Below are 18,086 nucleotides of genomic sequence, written 5' to 3'. Positions count from 1 at the left end.
CAAATGCATGTAAAAATGAAAGGTGTGCCACTGAGTGACAAGAGTAAACGGCTCAATATAAATATAAATGTGGCAAAGAGACCAGGAGACAGACAAGATCCCTCAGGGAAAATGCCATAAGTCAGAGTAAAACATTCAATAGGAACCAACAGAAACCAATAGTGCAGAAAAGAAGTAAACCATTTCAGGACATTGTCAATAATACCAATGTAAAGAAGTCAGACCTTCAGCGCAGCTTGATAGATGCAGAAAACATTGAAAACAGAGTGCTGGTCCCATACATTTCTGTGGTTACTCAAAGGTAATCAAGATTGAGCCCATAACCATCTCCCTATCTCAGTGGGGCATGAAACTCACCGAAAAGCCATCAGTCACATTTATTTACATTGAGGTAGCAGTTAAGTAAAGAGGCAACAAATGATTCCAAATTTTTAAGCCAGGGGTAACAGAGAAATCAGCCTGAATTAGATGGATCCTCCAGGGCCAAATACAGCTTGTTCTCTGTTTCAGAAGCAGTATATGTGTAATTGTAACACAAATGTATCATTAAAATATAGGTCACCCTAATATCCATTCCTAAATAAAACACAGATTCTTCTGTATGTACTCTCATATCTTATAAAACAATTAAAGACATAATAAGGAAACTATTCACTAACATATTTAATCAGTTTAAATACATTGCCACAATTGATCCTAAAATGTAGGACCCATCATAACTTGCATTACCAAACATGGAGAAAACCCTCTGGAACATTTCTAAACCAAAAACTACATGAAGGTTTTGCAGACCACTGGCAAATGCCCTCCTCAAGGCATGCTGTAGGTGAAATTGACATAGTTAATTATAAACAAAATAAAATGTATTGCAGTAATTGGAAATTCAGTCAATTAGTGTTGACTCCTCAAGACTAAATTAAGATTTTGCCTTAACTTTCAGAAGTATGATTTGTCACATATATGAACAACTAATGTTCAAATGAGAGAGAAAAAGAACTAAGGAAAAGAGGAACCTGTTGTGGAATAAGCTAGGTTTGATAACCCATTTCATGTTTATAACGTTGTTGGAAGTTCGAGCTGAGAATTTCTGCAAAACTAGATCAACTAATGTATTAGTAATAGATATGAAATCAAAATGGTATTATTTGAAAGTAACATTACATGCTTATTGTATGATTCCCTTTTTACACTGGGTAGTATTGCTCTCACACATGAGACTCTAGTTCTTTTGCTCTCTGGATACAAAATTCACTATTCAGAATCAACCCCTTTGAAGATTACAGAAGAACCACAGCTGATCAGTGACTTGTTTCCTTTCTTTTACATTTGTGTGACTTACATTTGAAATAATTATGTGAAATTTCACATCGCTTGTAACAATGATAAAAATGAGTCACAATATCTTACTGCTTGTAAAGGGTATCAATATGTTTTACCTACTTAAGGGTATCTTTATCTATACCTCAAAAGATAGTACAAAGAAGGATATACATACAAACATCAATGCATACATTTCACCCCAAAACTTCTGGATGTGTGTCAAAAATCATTGATTTTTAATCATTACTTTGCATTTCCTTTTGGACAATTTATCAAATAATAAGTGATTTTAATTAGTAGCCACAGCTTCACAAATATAAAAAAGACATGCCTCATCAGCTATGGTGCCTTTGTGGCTCTTTCCCACACTCATTTCCATTACTTGTTCCTCTTTCTTTCACACTTTCCCTTTGCGCCTCCTTCTCTCCTGCTCTGTCTTTCCTTTCTGCCTCTTTCTCTCACTTATTTGCATTACTTACATTTCTTTCCCTCACACGTTTCCATTGCTTGTACATCTTTCTCTCATTCTTTGCTTTCACTTTGTGCCTTTTTACTCTTTGTGCTTCTTTACTTTTTGCATCCATCTTTCCTCAGCTCCCTAAGCCCTCCCACACGTTTCCTCCCCCATTCTTCCCCACTCCAAACCTGCTCTCCCTCTTCTTCCAGTGTCTTCTTCATACCTCCTCTTTGCCCCGCCCATGGTCCCCTTGGGATTCTCCCCTTCCCAGGATCTACTTAATGGCGGCCGCTGTGTAGCCGCATACCTGGCACATTAAAGGTATGCCAAAGGCAAACCTGTCCTTGCCTGGACTGGGCCCAGTGCCCTGTCCTTGCCAGGACTGTCCCCAGTGCCCTAACTGACCCTAGGTCAGATCACCCACTATTGCTACTCCACAGCGAGCCTCCACTCACAAGACCATGGACACCCAAATATCCGCTTATTTAAAAAAACACTCAAAAACATACTATCTAATTTGGGATCTCCTCAACATGAGCACACCAGACTTCCTCTTCCTAATGGAAATGTGGATGAACCCATATCTGCTCTCAACATTGCTGTGGCCATCCCAGCAGGATACAAAATTGCACAGCAGGACCGCCTCCACCAACCCAGTGGAGGACTCACCATCATCTACAAAGACACCCTCAAATGTACAACCACCAGTGCCCTGGACACCTCTTTTTGTGGAACACATGCACTTCAACGTGCAAGCAAACAACAGCCCCATAGTTAAGGGTGCCTTATCTTACAGACCACCCGGTCCATAAGGCAACTTCACCAAACTCATCCCAGACTTCATCGCCCCCAACACCATGAACTCCAAGATTTTCCTACTTCTCAACAACTTCAGGTTCCACCTGGAAGACCTCTCTGACCGCTGCTCCTCAAACCTACTCAACATTCTACACAACATAGGACTTTCCCAGCTCACCACATCCCTACACACACTCTGGGTTTGTAAAAATGTTTGCGCTTTTTAATTCCATTTCCAAGTTTGAGTTTCTAACCCCTCTGCTTTGACTTCTATTTTATTTACAGATGAAAGTTTACATTAAAGTGAAAGATTAAGTTACCTTCATAAGGACACCTGAATTGGCCCTGATGGACTATGCAGCTAATGATAAGGGTGTCAGCAAACTGGATATATGTGGGGACCGATTTTGCATAAAACCATCATCATTTTTACCTTAGTTAACCAAGAAGAATACTTTCTCACAATTACCGTGGACTGTGGGAGCTTCTTGGGAAGAGCTAGACTAACACAGATTGTTTATCTATACAAAGGTTTTTTTATGTGGTTTTTTTCTGTGAGACCTGAAACATCATTCTTAAAACTATTGCACATCCATGTTTTACCTCTACGTGCTATTAACCTAATTTTAAGCAACATTTTAAATTTGACAATGTCCATTTTGCATGTGTAAACATTTAATTACACAAATACTTCTCTGTGAATAAATCTACAGCTGTGGATGGAAGTGAGCATTCAAGGACAGCTATGGCCTGCATGTATGTAAATATTCATAAACTTTTTTTGACCCCTTATCACCCTTGAAATGGTCAGAGACCTACTCCTGTTAAAGGCGAGAGTAAATCAATTTGAAGTGTTGAAGAATATAGACCATAAAAATATAGGGGGTGTAAAGCAAGAGGTTTCCTCATAGATAAAATACTTTCCCTGAGGTGAAAATCAAATGCAAAATGTTCGAAGGTGAGTTTGCACTTGCTGTGGTTTGCATTTGACACTATGCACATGCATATTTTCGTAAGCAAAAAAATACTCATAATGTTTTTTAACGATTATGGCTAGAAAGCCGTGCTGGCTAGAGATTTCCTGGTGTAACTTGGAAATGTGTTGTTATTTTCAAATAGACAGAAATATATAAATGTGTGAAGTTAGAAAATCCAGTTTCAGAATTTTCTTTTTAAGAATTATGCCCTTCGTCTTTAATGACAGATCTTCTACAAAACCTTATTACTCTATCAACAACTGGGTCCACAGTCAGTCTTTAAAAGAACATATGTGATGGCTTCAATCAATTTTCTAATTGATTATCTTGAGGAGTTAGGGCCTTATCACGTCCTTGGCGGATGGGATACTCCATCACAAATACGGTGGCTATCCAGTCCGCCATATTACAAGTTTAATTATATTCTATTGAACTTGTAAAACGGCGGGCGGGATATCCGTCACGCCTGTGATGGAGTATCCCATCCACCAAAGTCGTAATCAGACCCTTAATATTTGTTTGAGCCTAAATATCTGAGACTCTCCCACCACAAATTTATTTCTGCTGGTGATCACATCCAATATAAGTGTTTCTCGACCAGAATTTCTAACTTGAAGAAATGATTTAAGAATTTTACAAATGCTTGGAGCTCATTTCTACTGAATGAAAAGGCTGATGTGGGGGTTGTTTCCTGTGACATTAATGGTATTACTGTACCCAATTAATTAACTGATTGATTGGGGTTCTGGGGCAGATGATGCTCGAGGCATACCAGACCCCGTTTTCAATTAAGGTCTGATGCCAACATTGAAAAACTATTAATGCTATTTGAGTGCTTACCAAGATTATGAGTTGATGCATCACTCTGCTCAGTGACACGGGGTGGAAGGCTGGGCTGAACCACACCTCCCAGGAGACCAGAGGGAGGAGGCCACCCACAACGCTCCGACCCGCCCAAGGTGCCATAATTGAGATTCACGCTTCCGCTGCACGCATCACTCTGCGCAGTGCCACGGGGGCTGAAGGCTGGGCTGGACCACACCTCCAATGAGACCAGAGGGAGGGGGCCACCCACAACGCTCCGACGTGCCCAAGGCGCCATAATTAAGACTCGCCTTTCCACTGTGCGGAACGCCAAGACCGGGCCAAGAGTGGGCACGCCTGTACCCATCAGTGGCCGACTGAGGCTGGGCTGGGCCTGCCTCTTGGTTTTTTGGCCTCTTCTCCTCCTTTGCAATATATTCCTTTGGCTTTTTTCCCAGTAATACAGCTGGACATCTGATAAGTATTAGCCTGCAATTTTGTGAGTTCCAGCTTCTTAGGCCTAGGCTATTGTGTAATCCACCCAGACAGAAGAGTCTACTCAAGAAGGTGATAACTCCAAAACCTAACTATAGGTAAGAGGAAGGTGGGGGACAGAAGGCACATATGGAACTAGGCCGTACCATTATTGATTCCTTTTTAGTAAGACTGGTAGGGGTCATTTCGAAGGAAATTGACCTTGCTGAAAGGCGTTTATCCTGGGGCACCAGGATTGGAAGAAGGACCTCCTGTATATATATCCAATATTCATCCCACAACTGATACAGTGGCCATGAGAAATGGGGACGCCCAGTTAGAGCCTAGAACACCTCCTAGTTTAAACCCTACACTAGTAAGCCAGTCACCCATCACATAAAGGAAAAAACGTTGCAGAAGAGGGGCTGATAGTATTCTGGTTCCTTCCATGTTTGAAAATATGGTACCTACAGATTGGAATGATTTCACATCCTTTCTTGATAACTTGCTTAAACCTATTAATGCAAAATTGGACAAATTAGAGGGGGAGTTAGAGAAAATATTGGAAATTTGCCAGAAACTCACTCTGCCAACGGTGCCCCCCAACCCTCAGAACCATGTGGAACAGAATACTACTCCTGATGAATCAGGTCATTCACATATATCACAGGGCACAGACACCTTAGATTTGCCAGGAACTGCACTGAACACTGGATCTAGGGCCCCTACACAAGGGCAAGCAAGGGAATCTCAAAATATAGACCATCCGAGGCATGTAAAGGAGTCCCATAATATAGACCAACCTACTGGGTGGCAAAGAGCCTCTAAGAAGAGACCACTGGGTCTCGTACCCGATGGCTTACGACCTATACAAAATCCTGAAACATCTGAACGATTCCCCTTGAACTCCCAGAAGAGCGGGACTGCCCGCCTACATCTGAGAGAAGAACTGCCTACTATCAATCTACCCACAGAGTCTTGCCCTTATGTTATTATCATGGCCAATGTCCCCCCTCTACGGCCTAACCAGAGTGAGCAAAAGGGAGACCTGAAGAACAAGGCTATGCACTGGCTAGCACAGAATAATCTATCCTCAGTGGATTATGGCCACCATATAATACTAACTAGGAAAGTAGGGTGGGTGGGACAGTTAAAGAAAGACTGTGGGGGCGATTGCAATATTAAAAATTTTAGAAGTCCTTAGTTGGTGAGAGATATCCTGTCCAGGGCCTCTTTTCGCCCCCAAGTTAGAAACACCCCAGAATTGCTCCCGCTAGGTGTATTCTATAGACATTTGCAATATGGTCAGCCAGGACACAGACATTCCCCCCATACTCAGCCACGGCATACAACGGCACACCCTGGCATCGTCCACACTAATAATTTACATTCTTCCCCCCATTACCACTAAGTGATAAATACCAGGCATTAAGTTCATTGACAGATATTGACTGACTGCTATACAAGGGCCCTGTAGACAGTGAGAGGATGAGGCTAAGGACAGATGGAACAGCCAAACTTAAGATGGTCACAAACCCCAACAAGTTATTCATTGTCCACCAGAGCACAGATGGTTCGGTTGCCGCAGAACCTATTTACAGTGGGGATGGGGAACCGACTGAAGTAGTTCCAAAAGCAACCACCCAAGGTTTGGAAGAACCACAGATGCAGGTGCCTGTCATTAACACTAATGGGTGCCACTACTTTGCAACATGGAACGTGCAGGGCTTACGTGGTAAAACTGAAAATGATGAGTGGGGTTCAATAATTAGCAAGCTAGATGTGGTTTGCATTCACGAAACCTGGTGTGTTTCACCTGTCTATGTACATGGATTTACCTCACATCCCTTGCCAGCTACACCTTCACAATCTGGGAGGGCCAAGTGGGGGCTCCGGGTGCTTATTTTTAATAAACTCCCGGTAGTGGTTAAAAAATGTTTATGGAGACCGCACACCTCCAATTGATATGGCTTAAGTTTAAGAATATGGTGGATGTGGTCTTAATTAACTACTATAACAAAATTTTTGATACCACTCGTTGTAGGGTCGCCTACACCCTGGAACAAAGTTTAAACAAGTTTTTACAACCTAACAGCCGTAATATCATTATTTTCTGGCCTGGGGACTTTAATATTCAGCCTTGTCCCTGCACCTCCTCATAGTCCTGTGGGGTTACCACCCCTGATGGGATAGGGTTTGACCATTTTTGCCATAACGAGTATGGAGAGGCCCTTAATTTAATGCTGTCCACATTTGATGTAACCCTTAGGGAATGCAAGCACGTAGATAATGGCCAGATAATCCCAACTCATTGGGGCCCCAACTCATCTTCGGTCATAGACCATATTGTTTTATCTTCCTTTGCACTAAATGCTGTGACACACCCTATACTGAGCTGACCCTACTCAGCGATCATGATTCGATCTTACTTCCAACCCTTTTTTGGGGGCCAAGGGATGTGTTTTATACGACCCCCATCCAGGTTGAAGCACATAGAACTACTGGGGTGAGAGGTAAATGGGAATATATTGAGCCTGTTGATTTTCTGCGGAATGTCATACCTGGCTGCCCACAAGAAATCGGTTATTGCTTATAGGAGGATTTCGAGGCACCTACGCTACTAAGATGCTTAGTATAATTGCTGCTTGTATACAAGGGCTCCTGACCCATAACCCACAATGTAGACGGCCTATGTATAATAAGCGGTGGTTCAACCACGCCTGTACAAAAGCCAGGGGGAATCTCAAATTAGCACTGCAGACAACTCCTAGAGACTCGATAGTAATTAAGTCACTCCGAGTAGAATATAAGAAGGCACAGGAACAAAGGAAAAATGAACTAACGGAAGAGGCATGGACTAAACTAACCCTGGCAATAGATACTAACAACGTTATATTGTTTTGGGAAACAATTAATGCCCTTCCTATCAGAATGAGTACCATCAGATTTGGGTTCAAGTGTAGATTGCGCAACATGTGTGGCCCACTACTCTGAGGTCTTTAAGGAAGGGACTGGGTCGGTAGATCTAATTGGGCAGATTCAATTAGGGCAACCTAATTACCCACAGATTACTATAAATGAGGTTTATTCTGCCATTTTGGCTAGTGCTGAAGGCAAAGTCCCAGGTCCTGATGGAGTACCAGTGGTTGTTTTTCTACATAATACCGACTTTTGGGTACCTATTCAAACAAGATTATTTAATCTGGCCATATCTGGTGACATACTATTGTGTTGGTACTCCTCCATTATTATACCAATATACAAGAAGGGAGATAAGGCCGACCCAAAAAACTATCAACCAATATCATTGCTGGATTCTTCTCTTAAAACATTTAATAGAATCATACTGGAAAGATTAAATGATTGGGTCTTGGAAAACAACATCCTATCTCCAGTACAGTTTGGTTTTAGGAAAGGATTAGGAACCATAGAGCAATGTTAACCTAGACCTAATTATAGGGAAGGACACCAAGGCCACAAAAGGTGCCTTATATCTATGCTTTGCAGACCTCAGTAGCGCTTTCATTCTTGTGGAAAAAGCCCTTTTATGGCCTACACTATTAGAGATGGGCGCCCCAAAGTATATTATCAGTTTTTTGGCACTCCGATATAGAGATTTGACATGCAAAATTTGTTTCGGCCAACTGGGCGAATGCACCACCTCTTTCACGATAGGGAGAGGTATCCACCAAGGTTACGTCCTTGCCCCGTTATTGTTCTCCCTTTTTATTATTGAGGTAGATAAACATTTGCAGGGGCTATAGGCTGATCCACCGTATGTGGCCGGATCTCCTGGGCCTGCCTTACTTTATGCAGATAACGTTGTCCTGATCTCGAGAACACCCATGGGGCTCCAGAAGCGAATGTGCGGATTTGAACAGTTTATCTCATCAAGGGGTATGATAATTAACAAATCCAAAACATTTACTATGGCCTGTGGCAAGCAAGTAAAGAAATGTAGAAGTTTCTACTTTGAGAATATGGAAATCAATACTGTCAATTGTTTCAATTATCTGGGGGTATTGTTCTGTAGTAACGGGCAGTGGGACCAATTGGTTTCCTCAGGCAGGAACAAACTAAGAAGAAATTTAGGTGCTATATTCAGATTTGTTAGAAAACTAGGGAGTCGCACAATAGACACTATGTCGAACATTTATAGAGCCAAAGTTCTTTCTACTGTAGCATACGGTGAAGGGGTGTGGGGCTATACTAAGAGCACTCCCCTACAAATAGAGGAGAACTGTTTCTTTAACCGCATGCTGTGTTTACCCACCTCAGCCTCCACCTGGATGACACATCAAGAAATGGGCATACACTATTTGGAGGATGTGCTACAGGTGAGACCTCTGCTCCTATGGCACAGCATGTGGTCTAAGGAAGCCACTGGTTTTACAAAATATTCATATTAGATTATATGAAATTGGATAATTCCATGTGTACACCTGGCTGGATTTTATCGATTCCTCTTTTAAATCTTTTTTTTAAATAGATCTATAAAACCTAAACCAGAGGATGTGCTGTCCCTATCTAGGAAATGCATAAAGGACACTTTTATGCAATATACGGCAGTTGATAGAAAGCAAATTGAATCTACCACATGCATTGTTGGCTTTTACCTGTCTTACTTATTGCCCACAAGATGCCCTTGTGATGCAGTTAGTAAACAATGCACATTGGGCTTTGTCTTACTCTGTAAATTCTATGAACATCTTAGAATCTTCTACAACAAACCTCATTTTATTGAACTTAATATAAGAACTTACCAGAATGCCCTGGAATTTTTGTTAGCTTTAGATTCCCCAAATGTGTGCTGTAGGGTGGGAAATTATGTTCTAAAAGCAATTCATGTTAGGAAAAGCTTTATTGCATTTTAAAATTTGCTTACAGTTTCTATTGTATTTTTGTAAATGATGACAGGATGTAGCTTGATAATTTATTTATCTTATGATCTCAAATATTTATGAGTCTTATTGATTAATTGTCTTATTGTTTTATTGTATTTTATTGCTTATGTGCTTTAATGTCTTACTCTTGGTATAGCTGAATAAAGATTATGAACTGAACTGAAATTAGTTGATGTTCGGCGACATTCTCTTATTGTACTTTAAGCTTCAACTCTCTCATTGATGATGGTTTAGTTTAGCCTCATGAGTTAACATGGTGTGCAATATTTAATATTGCTGAGTGAGTGGAGAGTGCTAATGTCCCTAAAGTAATGTGTTTTGGTGATTGTGTAGGTAGCTTAGAAAGAAGGTTCCATGGGTTCCAAATGCCATATACAAAATCGAAAGAACAGAATGGTGGAACAATGAAGCCATTGACCATTTACAAAAGAGGGCCCTCAGTGCAATAGTAGCACAAGGATGTGATTGTTATTTATAACATTTATCGTAGATCGTTTAAGTTAGACGTATTAGGGTAGAATGTGGAATGTGAGAGGTGCGTGCGTGAGTGAGAATGCAGGACAGAAGGATCATAGCGAGGGGTGATAGTTGAAGAGAAGCAAGGTTTAGATGCTACGCACGCTGTACCAGTCTGCCTTTATTTATATTTGAAATAAACTTATGAACACTGGACCCTGTGAATTTCAATATTTACTTAACAAAATTGGCGACGAGTGGAGGACTACGAATGAAGAGCAGGCTGAGTAGCAGAATTTCCTTATTACGGCAAGTTATTAAAAAAAAAAAGTGGAGGGAGCTGGAAGGGAGTTGTATTGGCAACTGAAATTGGTTCAATGCTGAAGGAGAGCTTGGATTACCTACAGCTGGGCATGTTGACAGTAGGAGAAATCAATTGAGGTGGTTGTGAAGAGCACGAGCTGATGCGCATTCAGTGGTGAACAAGGGAGTTGGTGTGTGTTATCGCAAGCTCTTGTTTTGACGTGCTGTGGACGTCACTTGCTGTGGATCGCTTTTGGGAAAACAGGCCAACCTTCAATAAGAAAATTGACAATTGGATTTGGTGGCCATTTTGGACATTTGGGAGCATTTACATCTAAAGAAATCTTCATTATGGATACCGATAAGGGGGTAGTGTGAACGGTGATTGGCACACCTTGACAAAAGTGCCTAAAATGAGTTGGAGCATAGTTAGTGGAGTAATTTTCAAGCGGTGATAGTCACACCTTATATATTATTACTTGTCTAGTCTTTAAAGTGAATATGTGGTGAAGATAGGTGTGGCATTCAGTTGAGGCAACACTGAACAATTCCACATATATATAGTCCGTTATATAGACAAGTTGGTATTTACAAACTTACATTGGGAATAGTACCTACCAACATGAGTCAAACTTTTGATGGAATGAGTGGAAGGAGTATTTGAATTACATAGAAACTGTGGATTGGGATGGAAAAATGACAGCTGAACATAAAACTTGCATTCTTTTGCATTCGTTAGGACCTCAGGGGCTAAACACATTTAATCAAATAGAAAAATAAATCTAGGAGGTGGTGAGAATAATGCCTTCAGTATGGCATTAATCAATTTCATTTTGCTTCCAAAGTAAGTATGGGCATAACCAGGTTAAATTTTTTTCAAAGAAAACAACAGACATAGGTGGTCATTACAACCCTGGCGTTAGGTGTTAAAGCGGCGGTAAAACCGCCAACAGGCCGGCGATAAAAAAAATGGAATCACCACCGTGGCGGAAACCGCCAACATAGACAGCCACTTTAACACTCTGACCGCCACGGCGGTAGAAACAAACACCGCGGTGGTAACCGCCAACAGACAGCCGGAAGACAATGTACCGCCCACAGTATTACAACAGTCCAATCCGCCACCTTTTCCGGGGCGGATTCACCGCAAACAAAAACACAGTGGAAACAGGACTTGGAAGGGAAAACGCTCACCTTTACACAACCCAAGAGGAACCAGGACGCCATGGAACTGGAACTCCAGATTCTCCCTGCCTTTGTCTTCCTGCTCCTCTACCAGGAGCACGAACGCCGGCGACGACAACCACGGTGAGTACTGCACCTATGACACAGGAGAGGGGGGAGGAAAAAAGAGTGACACACACATGCAACACCCCCACCCACACCCCCACCCTCACCCACTACAACACACACACTAATACATATTGATACATTACAGTTACACCCCCCAACCCCCCAGAAAGAATGCAAAGACAAAAGGTAATGATTTGAACGTTTGTAATCTTTTAAAATCCAGGACTCAAAAATATATATACACTACAAACAAATATATACACCAAGAATACAAGTCCAGGTATTGCACTAATAAAGTCCGTGGATCACTGGGCCCAAAATGCATGGGCGAGGCCCACACTCAATACCCATCCAAAATGGAGAGAACACTGCAGGGGCATCAGATAGAAATGCAACAGGCACCTCAGGGGGAAGGGAAAGGGGGCACCTCAGCCAGATGAGTGCACAACGCCAGATCCACGAGGGGGCTCCATGCTCACTGCTCTATCCTGGGGAGTGCAAAGCCACAGTCTCACAAGTCTTTTCAGTGGGCGGGTTGCCCGCTGCTTTATCCTGGGGAGTGCAAAGCCACAGTCTCACAAGTCTTTTCAGTGGGTGGGTTGCCCACTGCTTTATCCTGGGGAGTGCGAAGCCACAGTCTCACAAGTCTTTTCAGTGGGTGGGTTTCCCACTGCTTTTTCCTGGGGAGTGCAAAGCCACAGTCTCACAAGTCTTTTCAGTGTGTGGGTTTCCCACTCCTTTATCCTGGGGAGTGCAAAGCCACAGTCTCACAAGTCTTTTCAGTGGGTGTGTTGCCCACTGCTTTTTCCTGGGGAGTGCAAAGCCACAGTCTCTCAAGTGGATAACAGTCTCCACTGGTTCTGGAGGGGGCTTTGTGCCCAGAGTGCTTTATCCTGCCAAGGACTGAGGTAGTGGATGTCTTTCTCCACTGGTTCTGGAGGGGGCTTTGTGCCCAGAGTGCTTTATCCTGCCAAGGACAGAGGTAGTGGATGTCGTTCTCCACTGGTTCTGGAGGGGGCTTTGTGCCCAGAGTGCTTCATCCTGCCAAGGACAGAGGTAGTGGATGTCTTTCTCCACTGGTTCTGGAGGGGGCTTTGTGCCCAGAGTGCTACAACCTGCTCGTGGTGGACTCAGTATCGTCAGAGCTTTCTGTGCTCATTGGCCTGCGGTGCTGGTGGAGGCGGTGTCCTGTGAAGCGGTGCTGGTGGCGGCGGTGTCCTTGGCAGCGGTGCTCGTGGCGGCGGTGTCCTGTGAAGAGGTGCTGGTGGTGGCGGTGTCCTTGGCAGCGGTGCTGGTGGCGGCGGTGTCCTGTGAAGCGATGCTGGTGGCAGCGGTGTCCTTGGCAGCGGTGCTGGTGGCGGCGGTGTCCTTGGCAGCGGTGCTGGTGGCGGCGGTGTCCTTGGCAGCGGTGCTGGTGGCGGCGGTGTCCTGTGAAGTGGTGCTGGTGGCGGCGGTGTCCTTGGCAGCGGTGCTGGTGGCGGTCTTGTCTGCCGTGCAGGTTTGCAGCGATTTGCCTTTCTTTCCGTGACCCTTCCCCTACCTTGGATGGTGGCACAGCTGTCTTCCCACTCCCAACTGTACTCCTGGGAGAGCCTTTGGTGCCAGATGTGTTGCCTTTCTCCAACCGGGCAGTGGCCAACTTTTTATGCTTCTGAGGTGGGGGACTGTCCGTGGTCTGGCTCCTTGGCACACTTGCTGCCCTGCTGCTTGGCGCACTCCAGAAGCCGGTTACTGCTGGCACCAATGTTCCCGGTGATGTGGTGGCTGAGGTGCTGGGTTGGGACCTGGAAAGGCGGGCCCTAGGGGACTGAAGGGGTGGGGGAGGTGAGGGGAAGAGGTCAAGGTTGGACAGGAAATGTTTTTTGGACACACTGGGATGGGTAGATGGAGGGGGTTTGGGAGTGGAGGAAGAGGTAGTGGTTGTAGGAGGTGTACGTTTGCTGAATTTGGGTGAAGGTGCATGGGCTCGAGGCTGTCGTGAGGTGGATGGCTGTTGGGTGGGTGTGTGGCTGCATTTGTGTACCTTGGGAGGCGGGCTCACAGACACACTGGGAGAGGACACAGGGGATGTGTGAATGGTAGTGGAGGTGGTGAGTGCACGTGAGCGGGGTGTGGTGATGGGTGTGCTGGTGATGGACGTAGTGGCTGAAGATGTAGTGCATGCAGGTGTGAGTGGAGACGAGACAGGGAGGGAGGAGGGAGATGAGGCGTAGGGGGACACAGTGGAGGCAGTGGATGTTGGTATGTGTGCATGAGTATGATGCTTGTGTGAGTGCCTGTGGGATGTGTGGTGCTTATGTTTGCTAGAGCTTCCCTTGTGTGTTGAGGTGCGCATGCTGGTCTGATGGTGTGCTTGGGATAGGCTGAGGTACAGGGGATTGGGTCTGGGTGGATGAAGTTGGTGGGGGAGGCTGGACACAGGTACAATGGCTGCCATCAGTGCTGAGGCTAGAGTCTGAAAAGCTCGCTGTTGGGCTGCCTGACCAGAACAAATGCCCTCCAGGTATGCATTTGTCTGTTGCAACTGCCTTTCTACACCCTGGATGGCATTCAAAATGGTAGACTGCCCAACAGTGAGGGATCTGAGGTGGTCAATGGCCACCTCACTGAGGGCAGCAGGGCTGGCAGGGGCTGAGGTGCCTGGGAAGAAGGAGATGCCCACCCTCCTGGGTGAGCGGCCACGGGGAACACGCTGAGGGGCTGCTGGGAGGGCGGTGCTAGTAGGGGGGGTGGAGGCTGTACCTGTAGATGCGGGGGGCACAGAGGGGCCCGCCACCGCAAGGGAGCTCCCATCAGAGGAGGAGTCCGTGTCGCTGGTCTCAGCACCCGTCCCCGCCGTGGAGCTCCCCTCGCCCGCCGTCCCACTGGTGGCTTCAGACTCCGTTGTGTCACCCTCCAGGGCCATGTGGGATGCAGCTCCCTCCTGCTCCGTTGGCACAGCTCCTCTGCCTGATGATGCTAATGCACACAAGAACAGGGAGACAATAAAAAGGGGGGGAAGACAGAAGAAAGACATGTTTAGTGCATGCAATACCGCTACCGTCGGCGGACACTACAGACACAGAAGCCCCCTGCACTACGCCGTGCACTTTGAGTACCCTAATTAATCACAGGGACATGGGTTACAAGGCCTATGCCCGATTACTGCACACATGGAAGTCACAGGAGCCTGACTAGATGTAGTTGCCTCTGAACACAAGTGGGGGGAGTGCCACATGGCCTGCCATAAAAAGGGACTTTGCCTACTAAACACGCCCTGGTATGGGGGAACCCACAGCACACCTCCCCCACCCAGACACCTCCAATGCGCACTGAATCAGCTGAATGAGAGTGTACTCACTCCCTTGTGGCTGCTGTGATGCCCTCAAGCACCCATCCAACTCCGGATACGCCACCGCCAGGATCCAGAACATCAGGGGGGTCATGGTCCGATGTTGGGAGGCCATTCCCAGCTGGGCCTCTGCCGTCTTCTTGCTCCAGTGGCAAATGCCCTCCCATCTTTTCTGGCAGTGGGTGCTCCATCTGTGGTGGACCCCCAGGGTCCGGACTTCCTTGGTAATGGCACGCCAAATATTCTTCTTCTGGTGGACACTGACCTACAGGAATAATACAGGTGAAAAGGAGAAGATATAACCGTCCGCACCGTCACAGTCATTGGCCCGCATCCCTACCATTGCCATGACGCACATCCACTCACCGTTGTTTCATGCACGCCTCATTCTCCCCCCATCTTCCCTCCACACCACTCCACACAGGCATTGCCCATACAGCATGCTCACAGTGTACTTACCTGTTTGTCTGGAGGACCGTAGAGTAGTGTGTACTGGGGTAGGACCCCATCCACTAGTTTCTCCAACTCCTCCGTGCTGAAGGCAGAGGCCCTTTCCCCAGACTGAGGTCACAGCAGCACTTGCAGTGTAGGTCCTCTCCTGTCGAAGATCAGGTATCAAGTGAGTGAACAGAGAGAAAATGGCGGCCACATCCATGGCGGTGTGTACTGTCACCACCGGCGTACATCGTCATTGGCTCCTGGGACCCATAGGGTCCAATGTTAACCAATGCAGGATTGCGCCGCGGTCTTCGACCACCTACCGCGACAGTGTACAATGCCAACGCAGTTACCTCATATCCCCTTGTCCCACATTACAGGTCAGGCAGCCGCCATTTCAGGGGGCCACATGGCATTAATTTTAAATGTGTCACTCATATCTAGACCTTGCATACACACTAAAACAGGCACATAGCGTAATTAAAAATTTGGGGAATAAAGTTGTGTTTTCATACTTCAGTGTTGGCTGACTCTCTGCTCGCTGTTCTCCTCCATAGAGCACGTCCGCTGGGGCAGGTGAGGAGATGGCGGCATCCTCCGGTGTACAGACTGCTGGTGGACCTGTCGACAATGGAAGAGTGACATGTAATTGTCACCTACAGACTGGACCGTGCCACAATCCAGGAACTTTGTGCCCAGTTGGAGCCAGACCTGATGTCAGCTATCTGCCATCCCACAGGAATCCCCCCTCTAGTGCAGGTCCTGTCAGTACTCCATTTTCTGGCAAGTGGGTCTTTTCAGACGACAGTGGCCATAGCATCAGGGATGTCCCAGCCTGTGTTGTCCAGAGTGTTGTCTGCCCTGCTGAAACACATGCGCAGCTACATCGTTTTCCCTCAGGTGGAGGATTTGCCTACAGTGAAAGGTGACTTCTATGCCCTGGGACATATCCCCAACATCATTGGTGCCATTGATGGGACACATGTGGCCTTGCTCCCCCCGCAGGAGTGAACAGGTGTACAGAAACCGTAAGAGTTACCATTCGATGAATGTGCAGATGGTGTGTTTGGCCGACCAGTATATCTCCCATGTGAATGCCAGGTTTCCTGTCTCAGTGCATGACGCTTACATTCTGAGGAATAGCAGCATCCCTTATGTGATGGGGCAACTCCAGGGCACTGTGTGTGGCCATTAGGTTAGGACATAGACCCTATACAGTGTGACTAGGTTTCTGGGTCTGGGGATATCCCTAAGAGTTAGTGTGTGTCTAACAGATTTCCCTCCACATTTGCAGGTGACTCTGGTTACCCCAACCTGTCATGGCTACTGACCCTAGTGAGGAATCCCAGGACAAGGGCAGAGGAACGCTACAATGAGGCCCATGGGTGAACTAGGAGGGTTATAAAGAGGACCTTCGGCCTCCTGAAGGCCAGGTTCAGGAGCCTCCATCTGACAGGTGGTTCCCTATTCTACTCACCAAAGAAGGTGTGCCAGATCATCGTGGCCTGCTGTATGCTTCAAAACTTGGCTTTGTGACGACAGGTGCCTTTTCTGCAGGAGGATGGTCCAGATGGAGGACTTGTGGCAGCTGTGGAGCCTGTGGACAGTGAAGACGAGGAAGCAGAAGAAGAGGATATCGACAACAGAAACACGGTGATTCATCAATACTTCCAGTGAGGCACAGGTAAGAAGACATCACTGCCTGCTACATCTGATACCCTTGTTCTACCTCTCATCTGTCTGTCACTTTCACTCAGTGTATGGACCCTGAGTTGTCACTTTCCTCTCAATTTCACAGATGTGGGTCCCACTGTGTGACATCTGCTTTGTTTCCTCATGGACTAGAGCTGTGTGACATAGGTATGTTGACAATACAATGGATATAGCAGTTTTCCATAGTTATTGCAAATACACATTTTCGAAAGCACACTGACTCCAGATAGTTTTGTGATTCAAGGGTGTTTATTTAAGTGCAAAATAGTGGAGGAGGTTGTAAAATGGTCAGGGGTGATGGTGGAGGAATGTCCATGGCAGAGTCCAGTCTATTAGTCTCACAGGTGCATTGTCCAAAGGGGCATAGGAAGTAGAGCTGGGCCAGTTTAAGGATTGACAGGTTGACAAAGTGGGACAAAAGGATGACAATCAGGGTGGTCTCATTTTTTGGCGGGGGTCTTGGCATTGTTCTCTGTCTTTGTCCTGGGTCTCAGGGGCCGCTTGTGAGGTGGTTCTCCATCTGCAGGGGGTGGGGTGCTGGTGTTGTGGTCCTGTGGCGGTGACTCCTGTCCACTAGCACCGGCGGAGGTGGTGGGCAGTTCATCGTCCAGGCTAGTGTCAGGGGCCCCTTGTTGTGCCACAGTGTCCCTCCTGGTGTTGACGAGTTCCTTCAGCACCCCTACAATGGTGCCCAGGGTGGTATTGATGGATTTGAGTTCCTCCCTGAACCCCAAATACTGTTCCTCCTGCAGCCGCTGGGTCTCCTGAAACTTGGCCACTACCGTTGCCATTGTCTCCTGGGAATGGTGGTAGGCTCC

The sequence above is a fragment of the Pleurodeles waltl genome, chromosome 7, assembly GCF_031143425.1.
Source record: "Pleurodeles waltl isolate 20211129_DDA chromosome 7, aPleWal1.hap1.20221129, whole genome shotgun sequence".
NCBI lineage: Eukaryota > Metazoa > Chordata > Amphibia > Caudata > Salamandridae > Pleurodeles > Pleurodeles waltl.
The sequence above is the reverse complement of the archived record's forward strand: the minus strand, read 5'-3'. Positions refer to the sequence as shown.